Source organism: Sander vitreus, chromosome 8, assembly GCF_031162955.1.
Source record: "Sander vitreus isolate 19-12246 chromosome 8, sanVit1, whole genome shotgun sequence".
NCBI lineage: Eukaryota > Metazoa > Chordata > Actinopteri > Perciformes > Percidae > Sander > Sander vitreus.
Window position 1 is genome coordinate 6042625 of NC_135862.1, and position 15023 is coordinate 6057647.

The following is a 15023-nucleotide window of genomic DNA, read 5'->3' on the forward strand; positions in this document are numbered from 1 at the left end:
GCATTTTCAAAAAATAAAAACTAAACTAGCAAACCCGCTTTAAAAACTTAACTAAACTGAATTTGAAAACAAAAAGTCAAAACGAAATAAAAATAACATCCATCCATCTTCGTCCGCTTATCCGGGGTCGGGTCGCGGGGGTAGCAGCTCCAGCAGGGGACCCCAAACTTCCCTTTCCCGAGCCACATTAACCAGCTCCGACTGGGGGATCCCGAGGCGTTCCCAGGCCAGGTTGGAGATATAATCCCTCCACCTAGTCCTGGGTCTCCCCCGAGGCCTCCTCCCAGCTGGACGTGCCTGGAACACCTCCCTAGGGAGGCGCCCAGGGGGCATCCTTACCAGATGCCCGAACCACCTCAACTGGCTCCTTTCGACGCAAAGGAGCAGCGGCTCTACTCCGAGCTCCTCACGGATAACTGAGCTTCTCACCCTATCTCTAAGGGAGACGCCAGCTACCCTCCTGAGGAAACCCATTTCGGCCGCTTGTACCCTGGATCTTGTTCTTTCGGTGACCCAGCCTTCATGACCATAGGTGAGGGTAGGAACAAAAACTGACCGGTAGATTGAGAGCTTTGCCTTCTGGCTCAGCTCTCTTTTCGTCACAACGGTGCGGTAAATTGAATGTAATACCGCACCCGCTGTGCCGATTCTCCGACCAATCTCCCGCTCCATTGTCCCCTCACTCGCGAACAAGACCCCAAGGTACTTGAACTCCTTCACTTGGGGTAAGGACTCATTCCCTACCTGGAGAAGGCACTCCATCGGTTTCCTGCTGAGAACCATGGCCTCCAATTTAGAGGTGCTGATCCTCATCCCAGCCGCTTCACACTCGGCTGTGAACCGATCCAGTGAGTGCTGAAGGTCACAGGCCGATGATGCAATCAGGACCACATCATCTGCAAAAAGCAGCGATGAGATCCCCAGCCCACCGAACTGCAACCCCTCTCCACCCCGACTACGCCTTGATATCCTGTCCATAAATACCACAAACAGGATTGGTGAATTGGATTGGAAAGCACAGCCCTGGCGGAGGCCAACTCTCACCTGAAATGAGTCCGACTTACTGCCGAGAACCCGGACACAGCTCTCGCTTTGGTCGTACAGAGATTGGATGGCCCTGAGAAGGGAAACCCCTCACCCCGTACTCCCGCAGCACCTTCCACAGTATCTCCCGGGGCACCCGGTCATATGCCTTCTCCAGATCCACAAAACACATGTAGACCGGTTGGGCATACTCCCAGGCTCCCTCCAGGATCCTTGCGAGAGTAAAGATCTGGTCAGTTGTTCCACGACCAGGACGGAATCCGCATTGTTCCTCTTCAACCTGAGGTTTGACTATCGACCGAACCCTCCTTTCCAGCACCTTGGAGTAGACTTTACTGGGGAGGCTGAGAAGTGGGATACCCCTGTAATTGGCACACACCCTCTGGTCCCCCTTTTTAAAAAGGGGAACCACCACCCCAGTCTGCCACTCCTTAGGCACCGTCCCAGACTTCCACGCAATGTTGAAGAGGCGTGTCAACCAAGACAACCCCTCCACACCCAGAGCCTTAAGCATTTCTGGACGGATCTCATCAATTCCTGGGGCTTTGCCACTGTGGAGTTGTTTAACTACCTCAGCAACCTCCACCAGGGAAATTGACGACAATCCCCCATCATCCTCCAGCTCTGCCTCTACCATAGAGGGCGTATTAGTCGGATTTAGGAGTTCCTCAAAATGCTCCTTCCACCGCCCTATTACCTCCTCAGCTGAGGTCAACAGCGTCCCATCCTTACTGTACACAGCTTGGATGGTTCCTCGCTTCCCCCTCCTGAGGTGGCGAACGGTTTTCCAGAAGCACCTTGGTGCCGACCGAAAGTCCTTCTCCATGTCTTCTCCAAACTTCTCCCACACCCGCTGCTTTGCCTCTTTCACGGTAGAGGCTGCAGCCCTTCGGGCCCTTCCGTACATTGCAACTGCCTCCGGAGTCCTCTGGGATAACATATCCCGGAAAGACTCCTTCTTCAGTTGGACGGCTTCCCTGACCACCGGTGTCCACCATGGTGTTCGTGGGTTACCGCCCCTTGAGGCACCTAAGACCCTAAGACCACAGCTCCTCACCGCAGCTTCAGCAATGGAAACTTTGAACATTGTCCACTCGGGTTCAATGCCCCCAGCCTCCACAGGGATGCATGAAAAGCTCCGCCGGAGGTGTGAGTTGAAAGTCTGTCGGACAGGGGCCTCCTCCAGACGTTCCCAATTTACCCGCACTACCCGTTTGGGCTTACCAGGTCTGTCCAGATTCTTCCCCCACCCCTTGACCCAACTCACCACCAGGTGGTGATCGGTTGACAGCTCTGCCCCTCTCTTCACCCGAGTGTCCAAAACATACGGCCTCAGATCAGATGAAACGATTATAAAATCGATCATTGACCTTTAGCCTAGGGTGCTCTGGTAGCAAGTACACTTATGAGCATCCCTATGTTCGAACATGGTGTTCGTTATAGACAATCCATGACTAGCATTGAAGTCCAACAACAAACAACCACTCTGGTTTAGATCAGGGAGGCCGTTCCTCCCAATCACGCCTTTCCATGTGTCTCCATCATTGCCACGTGCGCGTTGAAGTCCCCCAGCAGAACTATGGAGTCCCTGACTGGAGCCCTATGCAGGACTCCACTCAAGGTCTCCAAGAAGGCCGAATACTCCGAACTCTTGTTTGGTGCATATGCACAAACAACAGTCAGAGTTTTCCTCCCCACAACCCGCAGGCGTAGGGAGGCGACCCTCTCGTCCACCGGGTTAAACTCCAACGTAGCGGCGCTCAGCCGGGGGCTTGTGAGTATCCCCACACCCGCCCGGCACCTCACACCCTGTGCAACTCCGGAGAAGAAAAGAGTCCAACCCCTATCCAGGAGTATGGTTCCAGAACCGAGACTGTGCGTAGAGGTAAGCCCCACCAGATCTAACCGGTAGCGCTCCACCTCCCGCACAAGTTCCGGCTCCTTCCCCCACAGAGAGGTGACATTCCACGTCCCCAGAGCCAGCGTCTGCTGCCCAGGTCTGGTCCGTTGAGGCCCCTGACCTTCAATGCCACCCATATGGCAGCGCACCCGACCCCAGTGGTTCCTCCCACAGGTGGTGGGCCCATGGGATGGAGAGATAGGTGCCACGTAGCTTTTTCGGGCTGTGCCTGACCGGGCTCCGTGGCAAACCCGGCCACCAGACGCTCGCTGACGAGCCCTGGGCCTGGTTCCAGACGGGGGCCCCGGGCTTCCTCCGGGCAGGGTCACTCCATCTCTACCTCGGTCACTCATAGGGTTTTTGAACCATTCTTTGTCTGGCCCCTCACCTGAGACCACTTTGCCTTGGGAGACCCTACCAGGAGCACAAAGCTCCAGACAACACAGCCCTCAGGTTCATAGGGACACACAAACCTCTCCACCACGATAAGGTGATGGTCCCCGGAGAGGATAATATAATAGAGGATATATAAAAATAACAACTAATGAAAAATGCTAAACTATAATAACCTTGGTACCTACGTACATAGCCACGGCGTCGATTTAACGCAGAAGCATAAATCACACTTAATTGCCATAAAGCATTCAGGGAGAGGAGTAGGAATAAAAGAAGCACCATTCTCCCTTTAAGTCTGTGTAGCATCAAAATGCTTTTGAAGCTGTTATTTTAAGGTACAAAGTTACATAATGCTGCTTTAACAGATGTTTCCTGATTGAAACCTGTTTACCTGTTGCCAACTTGTGTATAACATGCTGTCTGCTTGTTATTTCCTGCCATCAAATTTGTTTGCCTGAAGTGCCTTATCAGCCTGCATGCCATGTCCTGCGCCAGCATGTTTTGGGTCCAGTTTCTTGCCAGTTATTGAGAACTTTTACAAATACCACAACTAAAATTGAAATGAGCTAAATCATATATTTGTTAAACACGATTGTCTGTTTGCTCACTGGAGTTTTATGTCTGTTTAATCAACGCCAACGCCAGATGGAGGTCCACAGGTCAACTATGAGATAGCGGGAGATACTTAGTGTCTCTATGGTCTTTGTACTCTGTAAATGTGCACTTCCTCTCACAGCGTCAGCAAGTCGAGCCTGTTGATGCATCGTGGCCTTTCAGACAGCACTGCTGTCACACTCAGCTTTCATCACCTCTCCTTTACTCCCAAACCTCCCACATGAACAGACCTCCTTCTACAGCCAAACACTCTCATAAATGACAGCTGATGTCCTCCACTCCTGTATGTCCCACTTTACCTCTAACTGTAAACTGAGCTTCTATTTAAATACCTTGAAATGTCTTACATTTTCCAAAACATATTTACAGTTTCAAATGAATGCAAAGCACACTTCAAAACCCTTCCCTGTGAAAAACACACACAAACATTGCAATTCTGCGGGCTTTATAGCTGGAAGTGAAATTACCAGACTATCTGCTTTGTAGCAGACACCACCCTCATTGTCAGTGTGTGTTCTTGTACTATCTTTGTCAGGACCAGTTTGAGTGTCAACCTTAGGGACATTTTGTCATGTCCTCACTTCCTCAAAGGGCAGTTTGAGAGATAGATTCCAGTAAGGGTCAAGGGCTATAGGGAATGCAATTATTATTAGGTCCTCATAAGTATAGATAGAGTACAAACATGCGTGTAGGTTTTTTTTTTAACATGCTTCCCTGCTGTTAAAATCATCACTTGTGTCGTTTGGATCTCTGACCACCCACGCCCTCTGGAATGCTGGGAAGGAATGTCTGGAGTAGGGGGAAAGTCAGAATAGAGAGTTTTGTTGTGGGACTCAGTGTTTTGCACTCCGTGTATATATGTGTGTGTACAGTATAATACAATGTTGTCTATTACAGCCATTCAGCCCACGCAATTTCCACAGCAAGACAGTGTTTTTTCCCCCCCAGTGTGATCATCACCCCAGTGGTATATATATATATATATATATATATATATATATATATATATATATATATATATATATATATATATATATAAATGTGCCAAAAATACAATCAGATATATAAAAAATGTAACAAGAGCAGAGAGCAACAAATAAAAAAAAAAAGATAACTAAACTAAAACTGTAATGTCTGTTTGCAACAACTACAACAACTAAAATAAATATTGCAGTAAATGTCCTTAGTTTTCGTCTTTGTCAATGTCTTTCATAGAGCAAATAACGTTATACCCTTGACATTTCCCATAGACATGTATAGTTTCCGACTGGGAACCCAGAAATTCCGACATTCCACGTCAAATTGAACACAACATGCGGCAGTCCTATGTGATTATGACTGTGTTAGGTAAAAGCAAGTGCCTTGCAGTGAAAGGTGGAAAAATATGTGGATTTATTACAGGGAAAAATCCCACAAATTTGAAAGTACATTTGAGAAGTACACACAAGCTAGGAGGCTAACGTAGGCTAAGGTAAAGAAGAACGCAAAGCCCCCTTTCCCCGAAACAGAAGCTAACCCCGGTACAGGGCATGGATGTATGGATATAGGGCATGGATGTATGGATACAGGGCCAGGCAGCATGACGGAGACAACCGCAGGACAGAGAACACATAGGAGGGCTTTCACCGTATGTGCTAGCTGCTGGTTAGTACATACGCAGGAACACCAAAAGCGGGAGGAAGCGCGGGTTAATATGTGGATTGATACTGGGATGTTTACACAACTGTGTGAGTCGATTGACTTCAAAAAGTTCGCCACTTTACTCAAACCAAAGTTCAAAGCACCTGTTCATGTATGTCTTCTTTAGTCTGTTGGCTATTTAGGTTTTTTTTCCTGGAACACGTCACTTATAGCCTGACAAGCCAGACCCACATCAAGATGTTGGCGCCCCCCCGTGTGTCATGAAAAAATGCCGCCCCAGGCGGCTGCATGCTTTGCCCGTGCCAAAACACGCTACTGCACCACCCTACCTGTGTCTCACTGTCTTACCCCTTCCCCTTACCCCTTCCCCTTAGTTTTGTGCGTTCATGTGAGAGTAAGGGCTATCCCAATTCTCATTTTGATCGAGGGGTAGGGCTAAGGGGAAGGGGTAGATACCCCTTAGTTTTAAGCAAAGTCGCGAGCTTACTTGAAAGCAAGGGTTACCCAGAATACACTGCGCAGCCGGCAACAATGGCGACCAGATCGACCAGAGAGACCCATAAATGGAAGTATTTTCGGCTTAAAGAATTTATTTAAAAATTACCAAAGTCTTGTTTTGTGCTCTACACAGTCCTGTACATATATATTTGCAACCATGTTTGTAATTGAAACGTTTTTAAAAATCGCTAGTTTGCTACGCTAATGCTAACGCTAACGTTACATTGCTTATTTGCACAACAGTCCCGCATTTCTCTGCCTTGAATGGACTCCATGCATGTCTACAGTGTTAACTAAACTCCATTAGCAGCGAATTTTGTTTGATATCAGTGCATAACACTACTTGCTTTGGAGACATCGATACATGCTTTACATATACCGTCCTGTATCACACAGGGACGCCGAGGAAACCTGGCAGCTGATCCACTTTCAGGCTGAAAACGAGCAGAAGTCTCTGCGTTCATGTTGTAGCCATTCATTATTGTATTGGTACTGTATTATTGTAATTATTTGTAATTAATTCCTGTTCATGCACCTGTACATTGTTGTTGGTTATGATACAGGACACTAATGAAAGAAATGGGATTGGAGGGAAAGGTTACTGGCCAACAGCATCAGACTGTGGTCTGGAATTTCACAATAGCTGTAGTGTTTTTGTTTGTGGTCTTGTGTGTCTTTTTTTTTGTTTTATACATTTGAGTGCCTTTTTTATATGTGTGTGACATGTAAGTTATGGTTCTAATAGTTGTAATAGTTGTAATAATGTTTACTTTATTGGGCAATAAAAACAGCTTTTTGTTAACAAAGAAAGTGTTTCTGAACATCAATGACATTCAAAACTGTGATAACTGAAACAGATATCACATACAACTTTTGAAGCTTTTCAAAATACAACACACCATGCAGTGAGTATACAAATATTTATTGCAAACAGACCTAAGTATGTATGATGATGTAACCAAGTGGCGTCTCATTTCATAGGGGTATGTTTTCACCCCTACCCCTTACCACTCGGTTTCGAGGGACAAGGGCTAGGGGTAAGACAAAGGGGTAGGGGTAAGGGGAAGGGGTAAGATGAGAAATAAGTTTGCTCTGGATGGAACAGTCTGACATTTTAGCACAACATTTGCCCTTTTACATGATATATAAGTTGAACTCTGACATAAACTAATATTTGCCTTTTTGAATTAATAAACCATTTTCACTGAGTAAAGCTGCAATGCAACATGTTTTTGAAACAAAGTCTCTTTGGTAGCACAGCGAAGCCTGAGATGGTCTGGTCCTTTCTACAACACAATCTCTACCCCCTACACTTTTCCTGTCCCTGACCACTTGCACAGTACATGACACACTGGGGCCTACAGCTGCTGTACATTTTGTACAAATACATGCAGTCTTCCTTCCTTATTGAGCTCCTTCACTTGGCCATTTGTAAGCTTTTTGATTACCACCACAACATCACCTGACGAGCTTTACATCATTGGCAAAGAAAGTTTGACCATTCCTAGTCTATACCCACGACGTTCCCCTTCCGGGACTGCTCCGGTGCACCCTGTTGCATGACTAAAACAAACTTTGAACATACACGTTCCACCAAAACAAATTTCTTCCCGAGGCTATTTTTCGGGAAAACCGTGGCTCCACTCAGCGCTTAGCACCGCCCAAGACGATTGTGATTGTTTTAAAGAAATGCCAATAAACCAGAGCACGTTTTTCTCCCATCCCGGAATGCTGTGTGCAAGACTAGACCATTCCTATCGCTTGAATTGCCTCTATACAAGTTGGTGGATATGCGTGCATGTCTTTATAACACCCACCTTCCTGTCCCTTCAGCCCCCTCATCACCCACCCATCTCCCACTGTGATGCATGTGCAGATCTGATGAATTTGCAGGGTGCTGACATAGTTGGCTGTCAAGTTCTACTGCACGTGCTACTGTGAGCTGTCCCAGATACAGGCTAAGCAATGGGGGGAAACATCTGATTTTCATGGTTTATACCATAATAGGCTTTTGCTATTATAGGCATCTGGGTAGAACCAGCTTGGATGTTTAAAGTAGCGTGTGTTTGATTGGAAAATTGTTGGTTCTAGTTAGGTGTATCACAAGCTTTTCTCATCTGCAACAAAACTGCTGTGTCATCACATTTAAACCAAGAAGACCAACCACAGTCTGTAAAGTTGAGACGTTGCTTTTAACAGCCCAACAGGCATGTAGATGTGATGCAGACAAAACATAATCAAGAATCAGATCAAGCGATGACAACATAGCAAACCCACACTCTGGTTCAAATTTCCAAAAAAAAAGAAGTGATTCTGATTCATAACTGCAAGTGCATTTTCAAGCTTTAGTTCATAACTTTTTGATATTAATAAACGTTAATAAACATTACATTCAAGCCATTGCCAAATGAGTTGCTAAAAAGCTAATTAAGATCAGCTCCACACAACTCTCTGTATTTCTCAGTATGGCTATGTTCAGAAGATTGTGGCATCCTGCGCAAAAACTCAAGTGAAGATAATGACCTCTTCTGAAGAGTCCATCATGTTTTTTAATCCTCCCTGTCCTCCTTGGCTACTAGCAACTGAGTGGTGGTGGGGGGGGGGATTCACTAAAGGCTTGTATCTTGTATCATGTGGACGCGTCAACAGTTATGTTGTCATTACTTAGAATTCCTCATGGGGGCAACAGAAACATCGCACTATAGCTTTTAAAGAAGCTATATCACATTTCTCTGTCAACTGTGGCTGCCATAATCGACATCTGAAGCGGACCTTTTTACAATTAATCAAATGAGTGTGTGATGTGAAAGTTGCTCATAGTGCCAGATTTAGAGAATTATCTTGGAACTCTTCAGTCAGCCTGTGTGTCATAGCATTTAACTAGTCAGAAGTAGATGAGGCCATGTTGAGTCAGCTTCCTCTGCCATGGCTAAGCTCGTCTGACTCACAGGATGTAGATGGTGCTTATAAGCCTGCCATTGGCCGCCTATTTCAGACGGATTTCTCCTACCCTTCTGCTATCTGCGTGATACCGTTTTCAAAATCCCTTCACCTCTAGGGCACCAATAATCAAATGATGCTTGTCTTTTTTATTAGTTAAGGTTTTTCAGTAATGTACCCCCTTTGAAATATTTTTTTCAGCCAAGTTCCCCCTGACTAGTAAAAAAAAAAAATTCGTAGAAAAAAAGGCTATATAAAAAGGGTAAAACACAGCACTGTGCCATCAGTGTCAGGGCAAACCCTACATCCTTGTAACTGAAAAACAACAATCTACATTTCAAATGTAGAATTGAAGTGTTCAATTCAAAATGTAGATCCATCATTAAATCCATATATTATTATACTGTTGTATAATTATTTTAGGAATTATGCATGATTTATATATTTTTTTACATAACATGTTTTGAAAATCTCACATACCCCCTGCAGTACTCCAAAGTATGTGATTCGTTTGGAAGAAATACAAACAACCCAGAGTGTTTTTTTTCCCCTTAGTGCGGAATTATGATCTTTGGCTATGACCATGATGATTTGGCTAAGCTAATGTTGGCAAAGCCACTTGGCTGTGACATGACAGATGTCCATAACATAGATTTAGCAGTAAGGATTTTACAAATGTCTATCACCAACAAAACATATGTGGTAAAGTTTTATTATAATATTGATAGAATTGTTGTACTTATGGCATTTTAGCTGAGAGATAGATCTTAACATGATCTTTTTTTCAGCCTTTTAAATTCTAAAAATGTATTTTATAATATGTTTTTTTCTGAATCTTCTTGTCAAAGAGGGAATTCAAACTTGAATTCTTGAATCAACCAACGCTGAAAACTTGTTTTCTTTCTATTCCTTGTGAGTCAGACTTATGAAACCTCTCCTTTAAACACTATCTTTGGCTCCTTCATAAACCTTGAGCCAACGTGTCCTTCCACCCACACAGCCTATACCTGAAGTGACTACAGTGAGCTTTCTATTTTTGCTCTGCTGAAGAGAAGAGATGGAGGGAGCGTGATATTAAGAGAGAGAGAGAGATAGCAGAAAGAGAGGGAGAGCCACATGGAAAGGGAAGCGGTGGTTGACAAAAGGCGATCTCTAACGGCTGTGAATCATCGGCGCTGTCTCCATCGGAGCCCACGCAGCCAACTCAAGAGGAGTATAAATAGTCATTATCATTTAAAAGCCGTTTTCAAAATGAGAGAAACAAGGCGGGCAAACATCACATCCCGCCCACACTGACAGACCTGCTATCAAGCCCACTTAACTGATGTAGATTTTTTTTTTTTCACTGTGTTGTCTGTTAGCCTCCATTTTTTCATTTGCACATTTACACAGCATAGTGTAAGTTGTGTCCAACACCCGCCTGTTGTCAGTCTGACTGAGATGGCAAATTCCACCTAAGTGTTCTTTTATGATTCTGATTCTGATGCAGGAATATGTCAACAAATAATCTATTGGTAAATGTCGACTATAACCCTCACTCAGTAATCAAGCAGAGACGATTTCTTTGTTCTTTACTTTCATACTGCCTATTTTGCAATGTGTATATGATCTTAATGTTTTAGCTCCAAATAAAAGATTACGTGGTATTCTGGAGGATGAAATATTTCACCAAGAAATGCATTTGGGAAACAATGTGAAACGCATTCAGGCTTCTTTCAAATTTTTTGTATACACAGTTAGATTTTGTCACTACATCTTTTAAAAATTAACGAGTGCTTTTTTTTTCTGAAAATGTTGAACTATTTCTCCACTTCCACTCATTATTTACATACATACACTTTGTGTCCTAGTGGCTTAGAGTTTTGGTATTTTGAACGCTAATTATGAAGCCACAGCCAGCAGCTGATTAGCTTACCTTATAGCATAGGGAAAATCTATATTTCTATGTATAGTTGTCAGGAAATTCCTTGTCAAATCGAAATGCTGCCAATATTTTAACAAAAACAAACACAGGATTTTGACCCAGGAGACCGCTGTTGGTGTCCCGTTTGAAACCTAAAGTCATTGGTGAGATATTTCAACTGTTGTACATCACGTGCGTAACAAGTCCTCCAAACCATACGACAATATAGGTAGTTTATTCCATCCTCTAATACAACCAACAGCAGCGTTTTCCGTCCTCATATCTAAACGGTTTGAAATATGTCGTTAACGTTGTGAAACAGTTGCAGTTTGGTTATGTTTAGGTAAAGAAAGACTGCCTGTTAAGTTTAGAAAAAGATTGTGGTTTGGGTTAAAGTCAGGACATTTGTTACGTTACTTCACTTCTGGCTACGCACGTGACACAGAACGTGACATAGTTCCGTTTGTTCCATAAAGTTAGAAGAACTCGTCGTTTACTTTTTATTTTTTAAACAGGACACGTACCCCGGTCTCCTGGGTGAACGTCCTGTTTTTGTAAATATAAAGACATTTTTCGGGGGAAGACAGTCTTGTGCGTAATTTCGTCACGTACGGAAGTGACTTAATCTAACAAATGTACTGATTTTAGCCCAGATCTTTTCCTATGGTCGTATGGGTTGGGGGACTTATTGGTGTGAACAGTGTGCAGGACCCTTTCTTGTCTCCTTGTCCTTTCTGATGCTTCCGTCCCTGAAAGCTTTCATCCAAGAGTGCAAAAGAGCATCTTTCATGTGAATCAGTAAACATTCCTCTGAATGTGTGTGTTCTTACAGTGCGTTGACTTCAAACATCCGCACTTTTCTTCCCAGTCTGCTGCCCCTATATTAGCAAAACTATAATGATATCCTGTGTTGTTTCCCGTCATCGGTTTCCGCCCACGGTGGGATGTTGGCATGTCGAGGAACAGGAAATGGAAGTGGGTAATTAAGGCAGATCCAGGCCTGCCCTCCTAGTGTATCCAGCTCAGGTATGAGTAATGCTGCTGACACAACTGTGGCACTTCAGCGACAGAACAGGAGAAAGAGAGCTAATAATTGATACAGTGGGAGGAAATAGCACTTCATCACTTCAGCATTGCAGCACACTTCACCAACTATTGGGAGATAAACAGAATACTTCACAGGATTGTTGACATGTACCGAAATAGACACAATATGTAACTCATACATGATGCTACTGTGCATGCAGCCCTATCATAATGCTGCGGTAACTGGACTGGATAATTCTGGTTTATCACAACTTGGGTCTTATTTTCGTTGCAAGCTATAAAGACTTTTATGGATTTGCTTAAGGTAGATAATTCATCTCAATAAAACATTTAGGCAGCTTTAATCTGTCTTTCCTTTGTCATGATGTTACTGATGTAAGCTACTGCAGCTAAAAGGGCAGCCTGTCTTTTCAGGTGCCTGTGGGAAGCTCCAATATATGAGACCTAATAGTTGGCTGATAATAAAAACCAAATCCAAGGAGATGTTACCAAATTCACTGTATTCTTTTCATGCCATCAATATTTAGTTGTTGTTTATCTTCTGGGTTTGATTTTCCAATTTCCACAGCTCGGGTTTACACAAAGACTATCTTTCTATCTGTAGCCATATTTCCCATTACACATAATGCATTTGTTTATTCCCCAAAGAGGATCTGAAGAACTAGATTTTCTCACTTTTTCAACGATGACTCATGGACTGTACTGAACACCACAGACTGATGACAGTGAGTGCTAATCAAGTGTGAATGGATTATTGTGTTAATGAACACACCAAGGAGCAGACAGCAGGTTGACTCCGGCAACATCTACAATACTACGTTTTTCATTTTAAAGTGCTCATATTATACTAATTTTCAGGTTCATAATTGTATTTAGAGTTTATATCAGAATAGGTTTACATGGTTGAATTACAAAAAAAAAACACCATATTTTTATTGTACTGCACATTGCTGCAGCTCCTCTTTTCACCCTGTGTGTTGAGCTCTCTGTTTTAGCTACAGAGTGAGGCATCACACTTCTAGTCCATCTTTGTTGGGAGTCGCACATGCACAGTAGCTAGGTAAGGACTACTAGCCAGTCAGAAGCAGAGTATGAGGGTGTGCCACGCTAGCACATTGGCGAGCAAAGTCACAGAAGTAAAGGCTGGACTACAATAGAGCTGTTTGGAGCAGTTTGTGAACAGTGTTTTCTGTTGGAGATGGTAAGTCCCTTTGGGGTGGACTTTGGGCTTTTTCACTTTGTAAACCTATAACATGCACAAAAAAGATATATAACACAATAAAGGTAAGGGAAAAAGCCAAAAAACATAATATGAACACTTTAAAGCAGCGTTTTGAGACAAAAACTTGCTCTGTCCACACAGGAGTTTTTGCTCCAGTAGCAGAAATAATCTCCATCCAAATGAACATGTCTGGCATTATCCCAATACAGAGAAAAAGAGGTAAATATAGACATACCTGTTTCTTTTTGTGTGTCCTCTTTAAATTATTGTGCATCTCTGTTGTCAGGCCAACAGGGGCGAGATGAATAAATACACATCATATTCAACCATTAGCCAGCAGCGGCCTAAAATGGAGGAAAAAAAAGCACCAGGGTACAGACAAACAGAGCCTGTCCTTGGTCTGAATGAACCCTTGCCTGCTGCTTGTGAGTGGGAGGAATGAGGTGAATGGATGCTGTTGGTAGCTTCATCATTTTCAGAAACAGCTTTTTGAGCTGCATATACAGCCCAGTCTCATGGCAGTTTGTGAAATGGTGACGTTATTTAATCTATTGATTTGTGTACAGGGACACGATTTTCTCGTTTTTATCGTGGTGGTGACCATGAATTTTAAACTAATGCATTTCAATGGGAAGCATCTTTTGTGATAGCAGCATGATTACGGTAGCGAGTAGTATTGAAAAGCCGAAAATGAAAGGAGGTTGGTTGGGGTGGTGGATGGGTCAAACAACACAGGACATTCACACTTTCACTGTTTCTGCTTTGTCGCGTGTTGCTGAAAAAAATAGAGTGGTGCACGCCCTCTGGACGCCTGCGAGATCCTGGCGTGCCAGCGAGATCTACGTCATTTTGACGTCACATTGGTGCTCGCAAGCTCTGATGCGACGACTGTAAAATGGCCTTCAGGCTACTCGGCCGTCATCACAGTGGGGCCTTTACCCGATTCTCCACTTTCCAGCAGATTCTTTTTTTCACTGTGGTTTCGAGAGATGCTCTGTCGGTTGGCCGGTTGTTCGGTCCACAAACATTTCCCCATTAGGCGCCCACAGTTTCTTGCCCTAGGAAGCTAAAATTTATCATGGTGGTGAAGTGTTTGTCAGGTTGTGTGTGCGTGTGTGCGTGCGTGGCTGCATGTGTGCGTGCGTGTGTACGTGGTCGCAGCTATTGCAAATGTGCGTTTGTCTTGCAAACATATTTAGCAAATCAAGAATGTAACATTTTGAAGTAAACTAGACTTAGATTAATTGTCAGCGACATCAGAATAATAATCACATAGGATATCCAGTAATATAAATACAATCGCATCACAACAATCAAAAATAACCATCCGTAACCATTATCCCTTTCAGAATAAAACTGGAAACAATAATCTGACTGGATTTCTGTACTATACTATGTTTATACAACACCTATTGCATTATCCGTGTTGCTTCTCCTGAGAGTTCTCCTTTTCCCCCATCAACGTTCTTTTATGGTGTTTTTCTTAAAAAAAAAAATATTCAGGGTTATAGGGGTAGAAAGTGTTGTATCTTGTACGTTTGTAAAGCAGCCTGAGACAAATTTGTGATTTAGGTTCTGGCTTGACTTGACTTGGAGGCATAACTCTCTAAACATTGTACATACCGGTAGCCTTCTGAACAACACTTGAATAGTTTTTGAAGGAAAAAATCATGAATGTGACAATCATATATGCTTAGGAGGACTTTAAATAGATAGAAAAACCACCAGACCACCACTGCTTCTGAGATCTTCACTAAAGAAAAACTCAAGCTACTGAAGCACATTGAGTTTCCTTCCTTCTGGTTATGTCTAAAAAT